We start from the raw sequence: 22,749 nt of genomic DNA on the forward strand, positions 1-22,749 counted from the left end.
TGAAATGCAGGTGGGAATGTCTTCCTTTTGCCACGCCTTCCCCGCCCCCAAGCCCCATGCATACCCATTTGTGGAACACATTCAGGGAACACATTTCATTCAGCGATGTTACACAGGTGGAGGCATCAGTAGGAAGCTCCTTGGAAGACTATAAAATGGAACTGAGGAGGGTTGATTTAAGAGCCCCTGGCCTCTTGGGTCTCAAGGCCAATTGAGTTTGGACCCAGACTCTGCTATTTGATAGTTGGAGAAGTAATTCCATCCCTCCAAAACTCAGCTGTTTCCTTTGCTGTAAAGTGGAAAGGATACTGTGACCACTTCATAGAGTTGTAGCTGAATAAACAAATGTCTAGTATAATTATTTTTATCATCTCTATCACATGCAAGCTCCAAATTATTGGTGTCCAAAGAATCCAAAAAGAGAATTTTTCCATCACTACTTCCTCCTTGAAGAACTTAACTTGAAAACTGTGGAATTATGTGAAGTTATTGTTACAGATGATGAAAAGAATAACCTCTACCTTAGTCCTTCCGGTAGAAATAGGAAATTTTGTAACGCACTATATTTGCTTAAAATAGGAGGCATCAGTAGTTGATTTAAGAGTTTAAAAATCAACCCAGGCTTCCCATTTTAAGTAAATAACATCATGTAGACATGTCAGAACTTGTATTAAAAGACACAGAGGTATGCATCTTAAAAACCATGTATTTTAACCAACTTTATATCAACGTTGAAAAATTTCTATTTATCTCAATAGAGTTTAAAACAAGAGTTTTTGAATATTTGTTTCTCATTCATATTAACCAAATACCACTTGTCTTAAAACCCCCATGAAATCAATTACAACAGCAAGTTCTGCAACATTCTACCTTAGGAACATGAAGCACTATGAAATAAAGAAACATATGCTAGAATGAATGGAATCACTGGGAAAAGGATGAGAACTTCAAGATCCCTAATCCCTTTCACATTTGAAACTCATTTTAGTAATGTTTTATAGGTCAAAAAGAAAGTTCCTCTTCACACATTTCATATAATTTTTAATCACTAGCTCTGAGATATAAACTGGATTTGGAATAATAAGGTTAAGCTTTCTTGCCTGTTAATATGACCTGAAAGTGTGCTCAATAAGTAAACAACAGGTAAGTATAAAAAGATACTCAGAAAAAGTACAAGTGAGGCTGATGTAAACTAAAAAATGGAATCTTATTCAGTTCAGTGAATCCTTCCATGCTGCTAAAAATAAAAAATAAAAGAAAAGAAAAGAAAGAAAGAAAAAAAAATCAGCAAAGGATCTACCTTCTTTCCTGGAAACTGCATTAATAGGAATCAACCCAACCCATTTCAAGAGCAAGGATTTATGAGTTTCAGGAGACTACAGTGTACTGCCTCTCTTTGGCTAATTACCAGGAACATCAAATGTAGAAGAAGGTTTCTTTATTTTTTTTTTTTCCCCCAAAGATTCTATTCATCCATTTGATAGACAGAGACCACAGGCAGGCGGAGAGGCAGGCAGAGAGAGAGAAAGGTGGGGAAGCAGGTTCCCTGCTGAGCAGAGAGCCCAATGTGGGGCTCGATCCCTGAACCCAGGGATCATGACCCGAGCCGAAGGCAGAGGCCTTAACCCACTAAGCCACCCAGGTGCCCCGAAGGTTTCTTTTTTATCTGGCCTTTGGCCGCAGATAATCCACCAAAAAATTTAAAAATATATAGCCATTCAAATGAATTGATAGATGTCTCCCCTATTCTTACTTCTATCATCACACTTCAATGAGGGTGTTTTCCATCCCAAGACAGCATAAGTTTTTAACAGGTGTACTCCACTGAACGTAGAGAAATAGGCTCTACTGAATGAAAATATTCTCGTGAATAATTATGCTAGATCTCATTTAAAAACTAATAATAGGGGCGCCTCGGTGGCTCAGTGGGTTAAGCCTCTGCCTTCGGCTCAGGTCATGATCTCAGGGTCCTGGGATCGAGCCCCACATTGGGTTCTCTGCTCAGTGGGGAGCCTGCTGCCCCCCCTTCTCTGTCTGGCTCTCTGCCTACTTGTGATCTCTCTCTGTCAAATAAATAAATAAAATTTAAAAAATATAAAAAAAATAAAAACTAATAATAGGCAGGCCTAAAATGGAACTGAAGGAAATCAAACAAAACAACATCTGCTATGGTTTCTTGATGAGATATAAGGGAGCTACTTTAACGTCACCATTTATGTGGTCTTTGTAACAGTTTTTATTTTTTAAGATTTTATTTATTTGAGAGAGAGTACAAACAGGGGGAGCAGCAGGCAGAGGGAGAAGGAGAAGCAGATTCCCTGCTGAGCAGAGAGCCCAACATGGGCCTCAATCCCAGGACTCTGGGGTCATGACCTGAGTTGAAGGCAGGTGCTTAACCAACAGAGCCACCCAAGTACCCTGCTCTTTGTAACTCTTAAAGTGACCAAATCCTAGATGCTAATAATCAAATAGAGCACCTAAAGTAATCAGCAGTTCCATGTTGATAAACTGATAAATGCTGTCTAAGTGCATAATTAGAGTAGATCTCCATCCACTTCTACCCTTCATCTATGGGACTTTCTAACATGGATAGTCTCCTTTTAATCAGGGGACATGATGACTTTAAGAACAACTTAAGGGCCATTACCAACAAGCTGTGCTGCAGCATGGAATAAAATTAACATTTGAATTTTTATTTATAAAAGCTATATTTCAATAATATTGGCCCATCACAGGTAGGGTTTCTTAATTTCTTATTTCTTTATTTCTTAAAGATTTCACATTCTGTGGGCTTCCTTTCATTTACAAAACCAAAGCTATAACCATCAGATGACAATCCTGATAAATATTCAAAGCCTTGTGTCAACAACAGTTCTGAGTGAAAACATATCATATGAAACAGATAATATGGGATGAGACATGGTCCCATAGGACTAGGAAGGCCATCTGCAGTGTTCCGTGCACAGGGCCATTGTTGAGCCACTCATGTCATCACACCTTGCCTGGCTGCTGGGCTCAGCATCCACTCTGAAGTGTCTCTCTTCTTCATGGCTTTTAATTACACAAGTTCACTGCCTAAAGGCAAGATCTAAAATGCAATTCAGGACAAATGATTCCTCATATCCCCTGAACAACTGTGCAATTAGCACTAGTTTTCTTTTTCCTTTCCCTTTTTTTTTTTTTTTTAGATTTTATTTATTTATTTTAGAGAGAGAGAAAGGGAGTGAACAGAGGGGAAGGGCAAAGGGAGAGGAGAGAGAATCTCAAGCAGACTCTGAAGTACACAGGGAGCCCCACACAGGGCTCGATCTCATGACCCCGAGATCATGACCTGAGCGAAAGCTGAGAGTCAGATGCTTAACTGCCTGAACTACCCAGTTGCTCCTGACACTAGTTTTCTTAGGTATTGTTTTCAAAATTTACTTAAGTTTATTCTGTCACGTGTTTTTTATTTTTGTTTTGTTCTGTTTTCTCTAACCTAATATAGGTCACTGAATGCTTAACAGAGGTACTTTATAGCTTCTACATTAACTCCAATTAAAAACATTTATTTTGCACCTTCTTGGTCAACACAGTGAAATTACTATATTCTCAAAATTATTTTATTCTTAAAAATGTTGGAATTATAATCTGACAAATGCAGGCTTAAAGCTTCATCTGTAGTGATAAAGAGGTTTTACATGAATATAGATTCTGTTACCAGGGATTCAAGTTTGGGTAAATAGTATCAATAAAAATAATATAATATATATATATATATATGGTACATATATGCATATGTACCATATATATATATATTATAGTTTGGGTAAATAGTATCAATAAAAAGGTATGGACAACTAGAAAGTTTCTACCTTCTGATATCCAAATTTTAATCAATAATACACTTTCCTCTTTGGGAAAGGTACTTGGAGGTAAGGACTATGCTGAACAATACATACTTACAAATTGCTATTCTTCATGTTTAAGATAATATGTACAATTATTTCGATTGAGTCTATCTTGTTTTATTATGATTTCCCAAAACAATAGGAGTGGTTACTATGTTTAGTTCGTTGCCACTGTTGTGTTTCCCCCTCCTTCTGGAATTAAGGAGGCATCACATTTATTACATGCCATTTAAGTGAAATAGTTGTTTATAGGAATGTGATGGACAATGTTCAGGTTGTGGAAACAGGCCTATGCTTTTATTAGAACCACATATAGACCAGAACAGAAACAACAAATAAAAGTGAGGAGTTCAGTTCAGTTGGAGGCAGAAACAAAGAGAGGAAGAGTAGAAACATCCAAGGTGCATTCTCATGTGAATAAAAGATGCAGCAGGTACATGGCAAAGCCAAATGGAGAAGGTATGGAATCAAGGAAGGAGGGGGTAAGGAAAATATTTGTTTGGTTTATAACTGAAAGGAAATGTGCCTTTTAAAATATCTATCACTTGAGGAAGTTCACATTTCCAAAAGAAGAGGGGGACACATCTGCAGTAGTAATTCTGTTGCAATAAAAGAGATTTAAAAAAACCCACACATTTTAAAGTAGTTCCTTTGACCTTCTAATGAGATATTCAGAATGACTACATGTCTCTCTTGAGAGGCAGTATCCACAGTGGTTAGGAGAGCACAGGCTTCTCAAGTTGGAACTGGAATTCTGGCTCTGACAACAATGACATGGCAACTTATGTAACCTCTGTCTGCCTCAATTCCCTCGTCTGCATAATTTCCTCATCTGCAATTTATAACATTGTTGAGAATCAAGTATACTTAAGTGCACAAAACACTCAGGAAAGTGACTGGCACATAGCAAGAATACATGTTCACTACTCTGTCTTGGCATTTTTCCAAATTCAATAAAGCATGTTAGTGGAAAGGATAATCAAGATAATTAGATCAGGGCGCTAGTAAAATTTCAAAGTTTGGTTTTACTACTCAATATGTAGACAGAGCTAACAGATCAGAAATGCCAGTGCTTATCTAGGAATCTAACCAAGTATAGGTCTCAAGAGAAGAGGGTACAAACGTTGTCAAGAGTTCTCTAATTTTCAGTTACAAAGGTTCATTCCCATATAAGGAAATTTATCTACAATATTATCCACAGCATGGCAGCTTTAAAAGAACCAGAATATGGTTCATGGTGTATAATTGCTGATATCCTGGATTTTAGAGCTGCAGATTCCTCCTGAGCATATTCTCAGGACAATTCTGTGGACAATCATACGTCACGTCAGAGTCACCATTCCCATGAGAACCGTGCCCTCAGACTCCACCTCAGGAAGCCATATTTGTTCCCTTGCTATAATACTCATTTGCCCAAGCTGACTCTCGGACAGTTAACTCTGCCTCTTTCATTTTAAAGTTTTATCTTTCCATATGTCTTCATAGAACATAGACTCTACAACTACAACTCCTGGCTGAATTACACTTTGAGGGCTGCCAAAGACTATAGGACCGAAAGACAAAAAGTAAGTTAGGCAAGACTTTACATGTTCTTGATCACTTAGAATATGATGCTATAAACTCTAATGTCTTTTCCCTGGCACTGGGGGAAATTTTTTTTTGTTTTTTTTCCTCAAGGAGCCTTATTACAGGATTAAGTTGTATGACTCAGCTGGCTGGGTCAACTCATATAGTAGACTGATTTGGCAGAAAAGCAGCAATATACATGAACAAAGTAAATGTAGGAACAAGAAATTGAGCTCTCTCTGCATAGGATGATCTTCTGAGTTCACTCCCAAGGGATGATCTACAGTAAGGGAAATTAATGATAATTGAAATTTAACTCCTAAAATTAGCCTGTGATCGATATTTCCTTTACAAATGACTGTGCCATAGCTCTGCTGGAATAATGGCCTTCACTTGCTCTGTGTACATATTAATGGAGCCTCTGCACATAAACACTGTTCTTTTTTGGTTCTCTTTCTTGGCATTTGAGAACGAGGCTCCATGAGCTGCAACAGCTCTTCTCAGACTTTAGTGCATTAACAAAACAGCTGGGGATGGAGGTAAAGATGCAGATTATGACTTGGGGAGCGTATGATGGAGCTTGAGGTTCTGTATTCCTACAGAACTACAGCTCTGAGGTGAGATCGCGACCCACTGACCACACCATGAAAAGTGTGGTGGTCACAGAGCGACCAGCCCTGCAGGCTGAATTTCCCTAGGATCTCTCCTTATTATCCCTCTTTTGAGCCAAGGTTATAAATTGAATTGTGCCCCCTCCCCCGACCCCAAGAGATATGTTGAGGTCCTAACCCCGAGTACCTCAGATGCTGAACTTATTTGGAAATTGGAAAGGTCTTCACAAGAATAATTAAGTTAAAATGAGATCAATAGAATAGGTCCTAATCCAATAGGACTGATATCCTTATTAAAAGGAGAAATACGAGGGGTGCCTGGCTGGCTCAGTGGGTTAAGCATTTGCCTTCGGCTTAAGTCATGATCCTGGGGTCCTGTGATGGAGTCCCCTCATCAGGTTCCTTGCTCAGTGGGGAGTCTGCTTCTCCCTCTGCTGGCCAATCCCCCTGCTTGTACTTTCTTCTCTTTCTCTGGCAAATACATAAATAAAATCTTTAAGGAAATAAAGGGGGAACTTCGAAACACTCACAGAAAGAAGATCTTAAAACGACCTAGGGAGAAGACAGCTGTCTACAAGCTAAGGAACGCCTGAAGCTACCAGGAAGCTAGGAAAGAAGCCTGGAACGGATATTTCCCTAGAGCCTTCAGATGGAGCACTGACCTGCCAACACCTTGATTTTAGACTTCCGGCCCCCAGAACTGTGAGACAGTTGTTGAAGCCACCCAGTGTGTGGAATTTTGTTCTGACAGTCGTAGCAAAGTAACACAGCTACTGTATTCACGACTTCCCTGACATCTCTTCTGTCTGCTCCTCTCTGACACGTACAGAAAATTTCAGTGCACCACTAAACTTAGTACAGTGTGAGGAATGTGAGAACAACATCCCACACGCAGATAAAGTGACACGATGGGGCAGCTCACGTTTCTCAGGTTTGCTAAAGAGGAAAGTTTGGGTTAGTCTTATGGTTACTGTAGGTGAAACAGGTTAAATCTACCATTCCTGGTGTCTCGTGTTTGTTCCCCTCAGGAATCAACAAATTTGACTCTTAACCCGCTCAAGGAAGAGATCCTGAGATTTCTGGGAATCTCTAAATTCTCGGATACTTCTATAACATACCATTTTCTTCAGAAAATGGAACATACCTAAAAACGTGGAGTGGCCCCTTAATAATTCTGTAAACATAGACCTAAAGTCAATTATAAAGGCATTAACACGATTTTACAAATCACTTTTTTACTGTTATTGCTACTGTTTTATGGCATGCGTGGTGAACTCATTTTGACAAAGGTTCCTACTATCCCCAAAGTTGAATTCCATAATTTACTCAAAACTGCTCTTGTCTATGAATTCCCACTTAATTCTACCTCTTCGCATCGTTTGCCCGTCATTAGCACCCGTTCCGATTGCCTTTCTTTTCAGAGGCAGGCAGTTTGTACAATGAAACAAAGTCTATTTTTTTGTTTTTGAAAACCATATTATGAGAGTTATTAAGTTGGCAATGAATACAAGTAGAAAAAACAGCGCACACACAGACTTAAAGGCATAGGTGCAGGCAAGCACGAGGTAAGCTAATCTCACTGACCAAGTAAGTGACGATACAAATGTTTTGTAACAAACAGGACTCAAACACAGTCCTCAGCAAAAGGACAGATTACTTACAAGACATTATAGACCTCTGCTTTCATTTTAAAATAGCAAAACCAAAACCAAAAACAAAAATCATGGCTTCCAAGATCCATGAAAGTCAAGGATGTGAAGTTCTCGGATACTTGGCCACTTCTGAGTAGAGTTCATCTTATTTTTTACACTCTCTGTGGTTCCCAGCTGGGGGTGGGAACACTACTTGGAGGGGAATTTGGAAAAGCAGAGGAGTGTTTGAGTTTTCACAATAAATGGGGGGAGTTATTGACATTTAATGCGCAAGGCCTGGGGAAACTAAATAAAGCAAAGCATGGAATGATAAATCTTTGCCCCTCTCCAAATGCCAGATGATCTTCTAGGCTGAGGTCCTCATCTCAATTTGACGTTTCGTTAAGATTAATGGTCTTTTCAGTAAGGGCTCTGGGTTCACCTTTTGACTTCCATCAGAAACCATGCCGACTTCACAGGTTTCTTTCTCTCTGATTTGACAGGTGTGTTATTCCTTTGTGTGTTCAAAGAACACTGGTTTCTCACTCTTTCCACTTTATGGACTAAGATAAAGCACATACTGTGTAACTAACATACCTGTTCTTGGCTTGCTGGCTCCTTTTTTTTGATTACTATACATAAATCTGACAAACAACAGTGTACTTCAGATAGAACATCTTAGGGGTGTTTTAAAATATAATAAAATATTCTTTGATACAACTTTCCAGGTCCCTCCACTATTACTGTTACTGTCTCATTCTTTCCTCTATCCTGAAAGTCTTCAAACATACATGAAGGTGCACTGAGTAGCATACTGTTAGTCTCCACGGAAGGAAGCTACACAATGATAATCAGATCCCTTTTTTTCTGACAGATTTACCCTGTTTTATCTCATTATTTTTTTCCCTTATTCTCCCCAGTAAACTTTTCCAACCTCACCCTTTTTCCTGATCTTGAAAAGAATGCAGTTCTCACAAAATCATGGCAATCCTGTTTGCTAAAGCATCTCCATTTTACAATCTGTACTGATTAGCTTTTAGATGACTTCATTTCTATAGACAAATCCACATACATATTTTGTCATTTTAACCTCAAAATATGTGATTCACATTACTAGTACAGATGTAAAAATGGAGACTTAACTGGTTGAATAACTTCCCTGTGGTCAAACAACCTGTTCACGGATTTCAAAACAGGTCTAACTGCCACGGTGCTTGTGTTATTAACACATATAAGCTATTCCTGGTAATTAAAATCACTTTCCTGTGACTGCCAGTGAACTTTATATGCCCTACTTTTAGATTTTAGCTAGACACATTTGGCCTTCATTCTCAGCGTCTTGACTAAATTCACCATGACTGTTTTAGAAACCTTCCAAGTTTCTATTAAAAATAACCCCCAAAAAATACTTAAAAATTTTTCTAGGTTTCTTAACTAATACATATCCACGAAGCAGAAGTTCCAAATATAACTAGGTAGTTCTCTGTGATTTTTCAATGCCTGCAGGCTTTGAAGTGCTGTGGATTTGCCTTCATTTGTTGCTAGGAACACCACACATTGCTCCAAATGGCCTGCCAGTCTGAGTAACCTAGCGTGAATGACATAAGTGTTTCTTTTATCCAGGTCAGAGGATGGTGTGAGGTGGTATAGGAGGTCATGGAAAGGAAGGAATGCCAGGATAAAAAAATTAACTAGAAGCACAGGAAGTGAAAAGGGGAGAGACACGACAGACCCTTGAGAGAAAGATTTCCAGCGACAGCCTTCCTGCTTCCCACCAAGCACACGCCCCTTGAATCAGTTCAATCTAGTCTAATAACAACTCAGAAGGGCCAGCATGCATCTGACAGTGTCTCATTCCCTTGTCACACCCATGGAAATAATAAACCAGAAACCTACAGATATCAGAGACCCCGATGTTCCTTTGAGGCCGCAATCAAATGCCAGCTTTGGGAATCAGGAGAACGAAGAGCAAGAAATCAAGTCTATGTTTTTTTCCTAGCACTCATCTGGCTATAGGATAAAACATAAAGCATCATGAGGCTCTGGAATTAAAAAAGAAATTAGATATACATTTATACCTTTGCTTTCCTTCATCTCAGAAATGTGGGTGCCTGAATGACATAGATTATGGTGGGGCAGATGGTACAGAGAAAGGACTAGGTCAATAAGCCTCCTTTTTGCTATGGTAATGACCACAAAGCCTAAGTACCTTCCAAGTGGCAGAATGCCATTTCTACCCCTGCTCACAGCTGCTTAGTGACGTAGTCGGAACAGCATCTACTCTGTGGAAGTTAGCTCACCAAAGCCTTCTGCTAACCGAGCATATTGTTTCATAGTTTGCATCTCAATCTTCAGCTCCTCTAGAATTTACTTTGGAGCAAAGGAATAAACCTTTTTTTTCCCCCTAAATGACTCTCTACTTGTACCAATATCTACTGTCAACTCACTCAACCTTCCCCACTGTTTTGAAGTTCCCTATTTATTACACCCTAAATTCCTATGAGGAATTCCAACAACTGGAATGGAGAAATTAAACAGGGAGAGTAAAAAAGAAAAAAAAAATTCATTCCACTGGAACACCATACATATGCTTTCTTTCCTAAATGTTTAAAAATGGAAAGAAATAGTGCAAGGGGGAAAGGCCGTATTTCTGAGGTTTGTCCTTCCTGATTACAGACTTTTTTTTTTTTTAGCACATGCTTATCTACTCTAATTTGATAAACTAATTATCTTATTCACTATGAAAAGTTCTTTGGTCCCTCTGCACCTTGTTGTTGGCTTGAGGAATAGGGACGGTATGAATTAAATTTGCCAGTTCAGTAACTGAATTGCTACTCAACTGATGCATGTCCCATATCAGATTTTACGTTTGCTTATAAAGGCACATTTGGCTATGGATACTTTTAAATGATAAGAGATTCAGCTTTTGTTTGAACAAAATAATCAACAATTCTACACCTTTTTTTCTGATTTTCTTTATTATGAAAATCAGACTAGAAACAGTCTAAAAGACTTTTTAGGAATGTGAAGAAAATTCTGCTAATGAATTTGGTTAATTTCATCATTTAATTATTCATTTAACAATTATTTGTTAACTATTGTGTGCCAGAAGATGATTCCAGCCAATGGTGAATGGTGAATGTCACAAAGACAAAGTTCTTTTACTAATTCTAGTGTTAAAGCAAAACAAAAAGTTTTACCAGAACCCTAATAAGGAAGTATTAACTGTTAGTCTCCAAATCAAATAATATATAGCTGTGTAGAACAAGTAAAATATACCTAATTATTCAGTAAAGAAGATTCAGTTTTCCACCTTTTGTTGTTTTAAAGCACTGAATTTAAAAAACAAAAATAATGAAACAAAAACATCTGTGGAATTTCCTAGGCAGGTTGCCTAAATGATAGGGATCATTTGGTGTTAAGAGACTATTGTCCATAATGGACTAACCAGGTAAACACCACACCTGGCAAAATGATAGTAAGAAACCTCTTCCTATTTGGGAGTGTTAATTTGTTTTAGTCATGCCTTCTTACTTTCTATATTTCTGATGCTTTGATTTCTGGGGTCCTGGTGACTCTGGAGAGACTGCCCTTCCCATGTTAGCTAATTTCTAGATAGTGAAAAGACCTTCCTAAGAGCATAGCTTTCATATGCAAATAAACCAATCCAGAGCCCACATCCCAGCACCTTTATTGGCTCTCCCAAGGCCCTCCCCCTCTGGGACACTATCCATCTGCCCTCACCACCTCAGGGCCAGGTACTCAGACAACTAGAGACAATCCCTAATACCCCAGCATTTACTGAAATTATTCAAACTAGCCAATCCTAAACCTGTCCACCCTGCTTTGCCTGGTGCTTTCCCGAATGTCCCTGACTCCCACCCTGTGGTATGCTGTGCCGCTTCCTCTTGGGAACCGTGAGTCACAAACTATCTTTTCAACAACAATCATCTCCTGATCTATTGGTCTCACTAGACAAAAATGATAAAACCTATTCTTCTAAGAGTTAATCAGTCTAGTGAAACCCCATGCTGCAAGAGAATAAGGAAGGAATAGACTCCAGTGTTTTATACTTAATCATCAAAATATTCAAGGCAGGTTGACCTTTAAAGTATTCTATCAGAATAAAGCATATAAAAGTCACTTTTTATTAATTTTGTTATCTTGGAGTAGAATTCTTGAACATTTCCTTAAGATCCAATACACCTGTAATAGGAAACTTGACAATGATTTCCTGTTGATGGTTTCTTGGTCATTAGAAATATTTGGAAATGGTAAATACATTGTCTCGAAGTGATTATTTGAATTACATATTGATGAGGATCATTTGGTTATTAGAATGTGAAGAGTTTAACTGGTTATTAGCATTAAAAAATTATTTGTGGTGTATGGTAGAGAGTAGCTAAAAGGGAAAACCTGGTAGACGTTAGAATCAGTTGTGAAGTCTGCCCTGGAAGAAATAATTTAAAGGTTTAAAAAAAAAAGCAGGAATTGCATGGCTCATAAAATATGTATTTGAGATAAGTTACGTTGGTGGGTATTTCCCATGGTGGCCAAGGATGACAGGCAGTCACAACTTGAATCCATCTTCTAACAACCAGACTATACGCATTCCGTTTCCCTTGTAGACACTGGATTCAAGACAAATAATGAGAGCCCTTAAGCAGATTGCAGACAATGTTTTTTGTCTCTGTCTCCAAGGGAGAATCACCTGCTGCCATATGTTCTTACTCCAGCTGCCTAGTTTTTAAAGTCCAGAGGCCCACTAAGGAGCCTAGCTGCCATCAGGATATTTTGTGGTCTCAGAGGGATATTCTACCAGAGGAATAATCATATCATATACCCCACTTTCCATGTTTCTTGTCCCCAGATAACCCAGGCTAAAACTAAGGAATCTGGAAGTAAGAGTTAAAAGTTGTGTGAGTGCCCATTACTTCATCTGAATGTACACTACCTGCCAGGAGGAGGAGGGGTATGGAGTTAGTAGGCAGAATAGAACTTAATTACCTTAATGCTAAGGTAAAGAGCCATAAAAGCTACTGATACCAATTTAAGTAAACGCCATATACTACAAATCACATTTAATCTCAATTTACCAAAGGTCTTTGTGGAAGTGTAACTATGTTGGTATCTGTCAACAATTGTTGATAAAGGTTTCATATCAGACTAGACTAGATGTCAAGGAACACACAAAAAGCTGAAATGCTAGGCACAAGAGACACGGCCATCCCTGCTGGGTAGCCATCCTTTCCCAACAAGCACCCCATCTTCCTGCTCAGAGTGGGCAGTACTCTCTTGATCTCAGGGAGGTGGGTCTTTCCCCATCCCAGGAGATAAACCACAATTGCTTTCTTGCCCAGGTTGAAGAGATTGAGTACAGGTCTGAAGAAAGAAGGTTCAGTAATTAAATACTTTGTAATTTTACAGTCTAGAATAAAGTATAAAGCCAAAAAAAGGAAGAGAAAAACCAAGAACATAATATGTTAAATTTAAGATTTTTTTAAAAATTAGAGATGCTTATCAAATATATAAATAAAGGCTAATCTTTTCCTTTAACTAGGAGAGCTTAATTGCATAGAAGTAAATGTGTTTGAGGAGCGCATGGGTAGCTCAGCTGCTGGAGGTTCCGGCTCCTGGTTTCAGCTCAGGTCATGCATGATCTCAGTGTTGCGAGATCAAGCCCCACATCAGGCTCCATGCTGGGTATGGAGCCTGCTTAGGATTCTTTCTCTCCCTCTTCCTTTTCCCACTCCGCCCTCCACCCCATGGTTGTGCTCTCTCTCTCTCTCTCTCTCTCTCTAGAAAAAAGAAATAAATGTGTTTGAACAGACTGGCACACGCTTTGAGGTCAGTACCTATAATCTCTAAGCCTTTTTAAACCTCTTTGCATATGACAGTAAGCTAGTTATCCAACGAATAAATAAATGCAGACACTATTTAAGGCTTTTTTTTTTTTTTTGGCTGTTTACATTGATTACAGTTCATCAAATAGATGACTAAGTTTCTAGTCTTTTTGCATGGGGGTGACCATGTGTACAAATGGACCCCGCATTCAAAGATACTGTACTGTAAACATCATAGAGATGCAGATACTGTCATATCTTTTCACAGGGTCAGAGGCCCTCCCTCCATCACATCTTTTCAGTCACAGAAATTAAGTTTTGCTAAACTCTTTAAAGAAGCAGTCACAAAATAAACAAGTCAGGAAACGACAGATGTTGGAGAGGATGCAGAGAAAAGGGATCCTTCCTACACTGTTGGTGGGAATGCAAGCTGGTGCAGCCACTCTGGAAAACAGCATGGAGTTTCCTCAGAAAGTTGAAAATAGAGCTATCCTACCAACCAGCAATTACACTACTGGGTATTTACCCTAAAGATACAAATGTAGTGATCTGAAGGGGCATGGGCACCTGAATGTTTATAGCAGCAATGTCCACAATGGCTCAACTATGGAAAGAAACTAGATGTCCATCAAGAGATGAATGGATAAAGAAGATGTGGTATATACATACAATGGAATACCATGCCATCAAAAGAAACGAAATCTTGCCATTTGCAATGACGTGGATGGAACTAGAGGGTGTTATGCTAAGTGAAATAAGTTAATCAGAGAAAGACAATTATATGATCTCTCTGATATGAGGAATTTGAGAGGCGGGGGTGGTTGTGGGGAGTAGGGAAGGAAAAAAATGAAACAAGATGGGATCAGGAGGGAGACAAACCATAAGAGACTCTTAATCTCACAAAACAAACTGAGGATTGCTGGGGGGTGGGGGGTATGGAGAGGGTGGTTGGGTTATGGACATGGGGAGGGTATGTGCTATGGTGAGTGCTGTGAAATGTGTAAGACTGATGATTCACAGACCTGTACCCCTGGGGCAAATAATATATTATATGTTATTTTAAAAAATAAAGAAGTAGCCATATTTTGGATTATGGCAGCAGAAAAGCCAGGGTAGGATAAGTTCCCGAATGGAAAGGCCAATCATCAATTCTTTGTACACCTCAAGTTCCATATCTGTCAAATGAAAACAATCGCTGCTCTTAACTCACATAGAAAGCATGACAGTGTTAGAATCAGGTGTTTTCTGCTCACCATTCCATGGTGCTCTAACATAGTCTGAAAGCAAGAAACCATGACGAGAGTGTCCAAAGAACTAGCAGACCATGTGTATGTAGCAACAGGTGACATTTTAGCTTAGAATATTAGACTCTTCTTAACTGATATAAGGCAAAAGCGGGACAAATGATTTTGAGAGTGCATATTAGTTGAGAAGTGCTTTGAACAATTTTAATGTTCATTGCATTTTAATATAACTTATTATACTTTATTATTTTCAAAAAAATCTACCCAAATGGAAACTAATCAAATTAATTTAAAAATTTGCATTTTTTTAAATTCTATCAATTTTGGAAACAGAATTCAAGCTAATTAAGACAGACAAGTATATTCAGAGACAGGTTGACAACATGTTTTATTAAGAATTTTTGCTCTGGGGGCGCCTGGGTGGCTCAGTGGGTTAAGCCGCTGCCTTCGGCTCAGGTCATGATCTCAGGGTCCTGGGATCGAGTCCCGCATCGGGCTCTCTGCTCAGCAGGGAGCCTGCTTCCCTCTCTCTCTCTGCCTGCCTCTCTGTCTACTTGTGATCTCTGTCTGTCAAATCAATAAATAAAAATCTTTAAAAAAAAAAAAAAAAGAATTTTTGCTCTGGGCTTCCTTTCTGCTGACTCTGAATTTCCTTAAATATGCTATTGTTCTTTCACTAGACATAAAATTTGAGCAGTTGGTGTACTTTTCGGTATCCCATCATAATTATTCCTCATCTTAATGTATTATCTTTTTCTTTCCTTGTAAAATTTGATAGCTTTTTAAATTTCTTTGTTTCTCTATTTATATAATACCAAACTCCCATGTTTCCCTTCTCCGGAGCACGTGTTTCATAAATACAAATCTGTGTATTTCTTTAGATATGACAATACAGAGTATCTCCTTCATATTTTGTACAGGTTGTTAGGCAGCTAACATACAAAAAGCAAGGCAAGATTAAGGCCTGTCCGCTTACCCAGCACACATTTTGGATTCCTTTGGATTCCTAGTGAGTACATACCCCACGCCCCCACACACCTTGACAAGAGCACACTAGAGTTGTACTGCCCTTGTGTGTGTGCTCAAAATGTGAAGTTCCAAAATTCAAATATGCTGATAACCAAAGCCTAATAAGCCGATTTGGCTAATCTAAATACATTAAAATACAGCAAAGTATTATTTGGGTTTCTTTTGGGTCTCGAGAATTTTTGTAATCACACATGTGAATGCACGCATGCACACACACACACTACACACAGCAATGGCCAGGCAACAGTTTTCATTTTGACAAGCAGAAACCCAGAAACTCTGAGATTACTTTTATCACCAGATCAGAGCCCAAGGCACTCGGCTCTCTGCAAAGTTTCAACCACTAAAATGTGAGTAAACCAAAGAATACACCTCTGCCAGAACTCCAGAAATATTAATTCAGATCTTTATCTGAAGCAGTTTTCCTGTGCTCTCAGATCAGCACAGGAATTCTGTCTATGAACCGCTCTATCAATTGACAACAGCAATTAAGGAAAAACTCCAAGAAAACGGCACTAAATTGATCACATTTCAGTGTAAGACGGCACTCTGTCCAATCCGTTGCCACCATTTGGACGCTGTGGAGAACTGAATGGATCATGACAGAAACCAAGGGTATAAATAAAACCACGCTCGCTCTAGGTCCTGGCTTTGTGGTGATAGCAACATCCCCAAATTATCAAACACAATAAACAGCAATACCTGGCGATCTGTCTCCAGATTAATGAGCAAACACCCAGCTCTCACCTTGCACAAACACACACTTCAGTGGTCAGTGACAAATGCAGGCAGCAACTTGCAGGCTGGGAGACAGAGCAGCTGCTCGGTCGTGAGCTGCTCAAATCACATTGGAGCCCGGCTCCAGTCCTACTCTCGGTTGGTTCTTTGCAGTTTCTCTCATGACTCCATCACCCAGGAATGGAAACCACTGCCCTCTCCCCAGCACTAGTGGGCTCCCCAGCCACTGAGCTCAGGTAAAAACGCTGAGTCCTGCAAGGTCGCCACAAGGTGAACATGGGCACAAAAGAGTATACGGGATTTGGAGGGACTGTAAAGGAAAGACCCTAAACTCCAGACACTTTGCCTTTCAAGAGATTCTGAAATCCATAAATCAGAGCAGCAACAATAGTCAGAGAAGCAGTAAATCTGAAAATCCCCCAGTGGCACTGAGCCAATCTGCTAACCCAGCAGTACTCTTTAAACCATAATCTCTCTCAGGCTCTCAAACACACACACACAGACACACACAGACACACACACACACACACACACACACACACAGTTTTAGTGTAGCTAGTCTAAATTCCTCAGGAATACTTCTCAGGCCAAAAAATTTTTGCATATCCTTTCTAGGCACCAAGGCATAAAGAGGAGTCCTAGAAAATTAAAGTATTGGACAAAATCAAAATAAAAGAATTCTGTATAGAGCAAAATCATTTCTGGTCCATAAACTAATGCAGTTGAGTGAAGTCTTGCTTTTTGTACACACACTGGAATTATGCAAACACCCCCATAGTAAAAAAGATGGTAAAGATGTATATATTCAGAGCTGATTGGCAGAATCAATTAAAATTTCTCATAAAAATTCCTACCATCTTTTTCAAGATGAGTCTTGACATATGCACATTTTAATTTGGAGAGGTTTCAAGAAGGCATTTCTTGCCTAAAATGTGATTATTCTGTATGTATATGTTATAGACAGATACAAATGTGTTTATAAGTGTTTCCCTAGAGAGTCTCTCTAGGTGTTTATTTCTCATATTTTGGTTTTCCTATCAGAATTGGAGAAGGAACAATTTTAAGCTTGCAAGTACATTTTGGAAACATTATTTATCTTGACTGTGTATTTTTTTCTCATAGGTAAATAAATATTAAATGAAGTTCAGGTTGATTTCACTAACTGAAAGTAATTTTCGTTTATTACTTTCCTCTCCCCTCCATCTCCAACCACCCCAATTCACCAGCCATATGAACTCAAGCAACTCATTCAACCTCCTAGACATCAGTTTTGTAATCTATAAAATGAGGATCTGTTACTAGCCTTTGCTTATCTACCTCCTGGAACAGTGTCGGGGTGAAATGGGAGAATGAGCAGGACTAAATGCTTTGTAAATTGTAGAGCACTGGAAAGACATGGAGTTCCTGCATTTTCCTCCCTTCAATTGCCATTAGAGCTGGGACTGGTGAATTACTTTCTGTGTTCTCAAGGAGGATTCCTTAGGCTTCACAGGACAGTGTTTGTTTCAAGTGGTCTATAAATAGAGTTCAAGATTTTACTGAACTGCCCCTCCTTGTGGTGGGTCTTGATGGCAGCGACTGCATGTCCAGACTCAGTTAATTGTGAGCAACCAGAGCTCCATCTGGTCTTGGAGACGAAACCAGACCAGCTAAAACCCAGAGAGAAAATGCTCAGCTCCTGTGGTGGCTGGTTTCACAGCTCACCTGGCGTCCTGGTGTACTCAAGTGTTTGGGGAGGGGGAGAGGTGGTGCCTAAAGGGATTAAACATGGTGAGAGGTTGGGGTGCAATGCCAGATTTAGTGCTGAATTCATTCAGGAACAGATGCTTCTGGGTATGGGTGTTGATGTTATGGAGACAATTATGCATGCATTATTTAGAGATTAGGTGGTTGTGGGGTAAGGGGAACCAAAAAGGGAGGCTAATGGGGAATCAGAAAGGAGCTAACAATGTGAGCGCCTGTCTCCAGATACACGGGGCCGGGAAGCTCCTGGATAGTATCTCACTCAGTCCTCATAGTAATCCCGCCAGGTAGGCATGACTATTCCCACTTCCCAGAGGAAATGAAACAGCCTGCACACAGGACTGGTGAGTGACAGAGCTTGAGTTATGATTGAGGTCAGCATGGCCTGGAGTCCCATAGTCAGAGTAAATTTGTTTATTTCCAACTTTCTCAGAAAGAGAAAGGAAGTAACATTTGGTTTTTAAATAGTGAGGGTCGGGAAGGCAAGAACGCAAATTACCAAGAAAACTTCTTGAGGGTGTTTATTAGACAAGTTATTTTTCATAAAGGGTGTAGAAATTTTTAGAAAAACACATTTTGAGTTTTAAACGATAAAGCTGTTGCAGGATACAAGAAAAAAATGTGCTAATATGTACCAATAATTCTTTTTTTTTTTTTTTTAAGATTTTATTTATTTATTTGACAGAGATCACAAGTAGGCAGAGAGGCAGGCAGAGAGAGAGGAGGAAGCAAGCTTCCTGCTGAGCAGAGAGCCCTGTGCTGGCCTCGATTCCAGGACCCTGGGATCATGACCTGAGCTGAAGGCAGAGGCTTTATTTAACCGACTGAGCCACCCAGGCGCCCCAATAATTCTTTTTTTTTTTATTTGTCCCTGCCTGTCTTCAAATTGACAACTCTTCATCTATAGCAGAATACTTCCCTGTTTTTCAACGTACACTCAATGCATTATTGCATTTTAGTTTGCTTAAATTCCAGACCCTGAGGAATCCCTGCAAGAAAGCAAGGTAATCTCTTACTATTAACTGTAGCAGGAAAGACATTTTTTTTCAGCTGTAGTTTGGAGTACGAAAGAGTCATAACTTTCAGTCTCCTGGGTCTGAGGATGTTCATAAAATGCCAGATTCTTTCTACCAGTTTTATTGGAAAGCTAGAGGGAGAGACTGAACCGCAGCCCTACATGCTGTCTGTTTCGACTCTCCCCTTTCTAAGCGGCCATCCCAGCCAGAATGTACACACAAGCCAATTCATACCGTCCCCTCTACTCCTGCCTTCCATCTCCCTTCTCCATATTTTCAAAATATTTTCTGAGAGTGCAGTGTCTAATTATACCTTGCCTCTGCTTTTAACATTCCCATCTGCAAAGTGCACCATCCAAAATGCCTTCATAAAACTAGCCTTCTTTTTCCCAGGTCTAGCCTTAGAAAGAAAAGGATACATTTGGAAGTCTTGCAGTTAGAATTTGTCTTAGGTATTTTTACTGAGGAGCGAAATGTAACAGAACCACTAAGTTAGGAGTAAGTCAAAATAAATAGTGGTGTGGGGGGAGAATAAATGCAGGTACTTTAAACTCAATTGTTCAGGTTAAATTCCAAATGATGAAACTAAAACACAGCATTTTAAAGTACCAAACCACATAAAGGAAGGCCAGGGACCTTCAGCTATTTGGTGTCATTTTCTTGCTACTTTTGCTTACAATCTGTGTTTTGGCACTCCCCACAACCCATGTGTTCTCAGGCCATCGTATTTAACGAAAGAGGAAGGAAAATAAGAAGAGTGAATCCATTGGGAAGCAATAATGACAAGGATAACATACGGCAAAGTAAAAAGCCAGCTTTCTCTCTTTCCCGAATCCCTTTTATTTCTGAAGGAAGAAAGGATGAACAAACAAGAAGTCGGAATTGTTTAAAAACAAACAAACAAACAAACAAAAAAAGAAACAACAGAGCATAACAGAACTGCAGTAAGGATTCAATTATCTCTCACGTCAGAAACAACACAAATGAAAACACAATTTTTGGCACTTTCTTCAAATTTTTATACTGTCCCATTAAGGTATTTTGTACTTTGAGCAGCACAGCTTGTGTTTGCCTGGGTCTAATTGCCCAGCAGGAACTAAAAGCACATTGCTTTTTCACTTTCTTGATTTCAAAACTTTCTTTTCTCTTCGTTTTGGAGATCCCAGTTTTAGAAGCATTTATTAAGGAGAAAGTTCAAATGCATGAAGAAGAAAGCATTTAGAAGCATAGGTCACCATTAGTCAGAGGTGAGGAGAGTTAAGTCAAGGTGCTTTGGCTTTCTGTTTGGCTCTTCTTGCCTTCCCTGATAATGACGCCTTCCTGGTGTGTCCCGTGGCAGTGGTCAGCTCCCACTCAAGAAGGTCTCGTCTGAAATCCTCGGAACCCTCCCACTTAGGGTAGAACTGGGTTCATGGAGGAGCGGGATGGAGTTGTTTCTAATTTGCAACCAAAGAGAAAAATTATTTTTCTAACACATTTTTCCTGCCGCTCCCTTCAATTTGATTCTTTTCCTTAGGCCTTTGAAACAACTCCCCATAATACCTATTAGCCATAGAAAGCAAACACTGTTAAAACATTAAAAGTCATTTAGGAAAAAAAAATTAGGGTAATCTGAAAGGTGTAAACTTTTAGCATTTCAGGCATTTTGTGTGGTTACTTAAAGATATATATGTGAAGTCTCTTACTCCATATATAGTTAAAGTCATGAAATTGAACACTTCCTAAGCAGTCTTAATTTACTATATTTTTAATTTATGTTTATCTGTATTTTTAAGAGAGAATGAGGAGAGAGAGGGGGAGCTCATGCACTCTCTTGCATGAGGACTCAAGCAAGTGGAGAGGGACAGGGGGAGGAGGAGGGGGAGAGAGAGAATCTTAAGCAGGCTTCATGCCCAGCATGGAGCCCAAGGTAGGGCTCAATTTCACAACCCTGAGATCATGACCTGAGACAAAATCAAGAGTCAGACACTTAACTGAGTCACCTAGGTGCCTCTTAATTTATAATACTTTTAAAAATAATTTTGCTTTTTATTGGATGGTAATTTTTCCTGGCTGCAAAAGATGTACCTACTAATGCCTTTTCTACTCTGAGAAGAATCACTATGCTGGTTTTACTGAAAACTTTCCTAAATAAATTTAAGAGGTTTTTGAAAAAGAAATTCTTAAGAGTATGCATAAAGGGGGAAAAACCCTGAATATTATCCCTTTGTGAATATAGGGGAAGGAATTCCAGAGAGTTTATAGTTACTATTATTTTTTAGTTATTACATTATTATTTACTATATTCCCTATGTCCTACTTTTCGTTCTCATGTCTAATTATATTTTATAAATTGAAATCTGTACCTTTTAATCCCCTTCATCTATTTTATCTGATCTCCCAACTCCCTCCCCTCCGGCAACTACCAGTTAGTTCTCTGTATTCAAGAATCTGTTTCTGCTTGTTTGTCTGTTTTGTTTTTTAGATTCCATATCATACTGTATTTGTTTTTCTCTGTCTGACTTAATTTGCTTAGCATTACACCCTCTAGATCTATCCATGCTTTTGGAAATGGCTGTGTAATATTTTTTATGGCTATGCAATATTCCAGGGAGTGTGTGTGTGTGTGTGTGTGTGTGTGTAAGATAGAGAGAGAGAGAGAGAAGGGGGGAATAACATATTTATCTATTCATTCATCTCTTGGTAGACAGATTACTTACCATATCTTGGCTCTTGTAAATAATGCTGCAGTGAATATAGGGGGGCACATGTCTTTTTGAATATGTATTGTCATTTTCTTCAGATAAATACCAAGAAGTAAAATTGCTGGATCATACAGTACTTCTACTTTTAATTTTTCAGGAACCTCCATACACTTTTCTGTAGTGGCTACACCACTTTACATTCCCACCAAGAGTGCACAAGAGTTAGCTTTTCTCTACATACTTGTTAACACTTGCTATTTCTTATCTTCTTTCTAGCCATTCTCGCAGGTGTGAGGTGATGTCCCATTGTGGTTTTGATTTACATTTCCCTGATGATGAGTGATGTTGAGCATCTTTTCATGTGTCTGTTGGACATCTGTATGTCTTCTTTGGAAAAACTGTCTATTCGGGTCCTTGCCCATTTTTTCATCAGATTGTTTTTTTGGTATTGAGTTTTGTGAGTTCTTTATATATTTTAGGTATTACCCTCTTATCAGATATAACATTTGCAAATAGCTCCTTCTATTCAGTAGCTTGTTTTTTTTCTTCTTTTGTTGATGGTTTCCTTCACTGTGCAGAAGATTTTTATTTTGATGTAGTCCCAATTGTCTATTTTTAATTTTATTTCTCTTACCTGAGGAGACAGATCCCCCCAAAATACTGTTAAGACTAATGTCCAAGAGTTTATTGTTTATGTTTTCTTTTAGAAGTGTTATGGCTTTTAGTCTTATATTTAAGTCTTTAATCCACTTTC

The 22,749-nt window shown here is 39.0% G+C and overlaps 1 protein-coding gene across 6 annotated transcripts in view; it reads right to left on the reverse strand.

The window, feature by feature from the left end:
- Window positions 1–22,749, reverse strand: part of ARHGAP24 (Rho GTPase activating protein 24) — a 432,308-nt gene that overhangs the window by 154,552 nt on the left and 255,007 nt on the right. Inside the window, exon 1 of one of the 6 annotated variants that reach the window (XM_032862384.1) lies at window positions 16,562–16,641. The exons of 4 other annotated variants lie outside the window; for them this stretch is intronic. The gene's annotated coding sequence lies outside the window, so the exon portion shown is untranslated. Of the gene's footprint in view, window positions 1–16,516; window positions 16,541–16,561; window positions 16,642–22,749 lie in introns of those variants that run through there. One more of the 6 variants, XM_032862399.1, reaches the window with a different exon arrangement.

This window comes from Lontra canadensis, unplaced genomic scaffold, assembly GCF_010015895.1.
Source record: "Lontra canadensis isolate GAN:19392208 unplaced genomic scaffold, GSC_riverotter_1.0 scaffold1, whole genome shotgun sequence".
In the NCBI taxonomy this organism is placed as follows: domain Eukaryota; kingdom Metazoa; phylum Chordata; class Mammalia; order Carnivora; family Mustelidae; genus Lontra; species Lontra canadensis.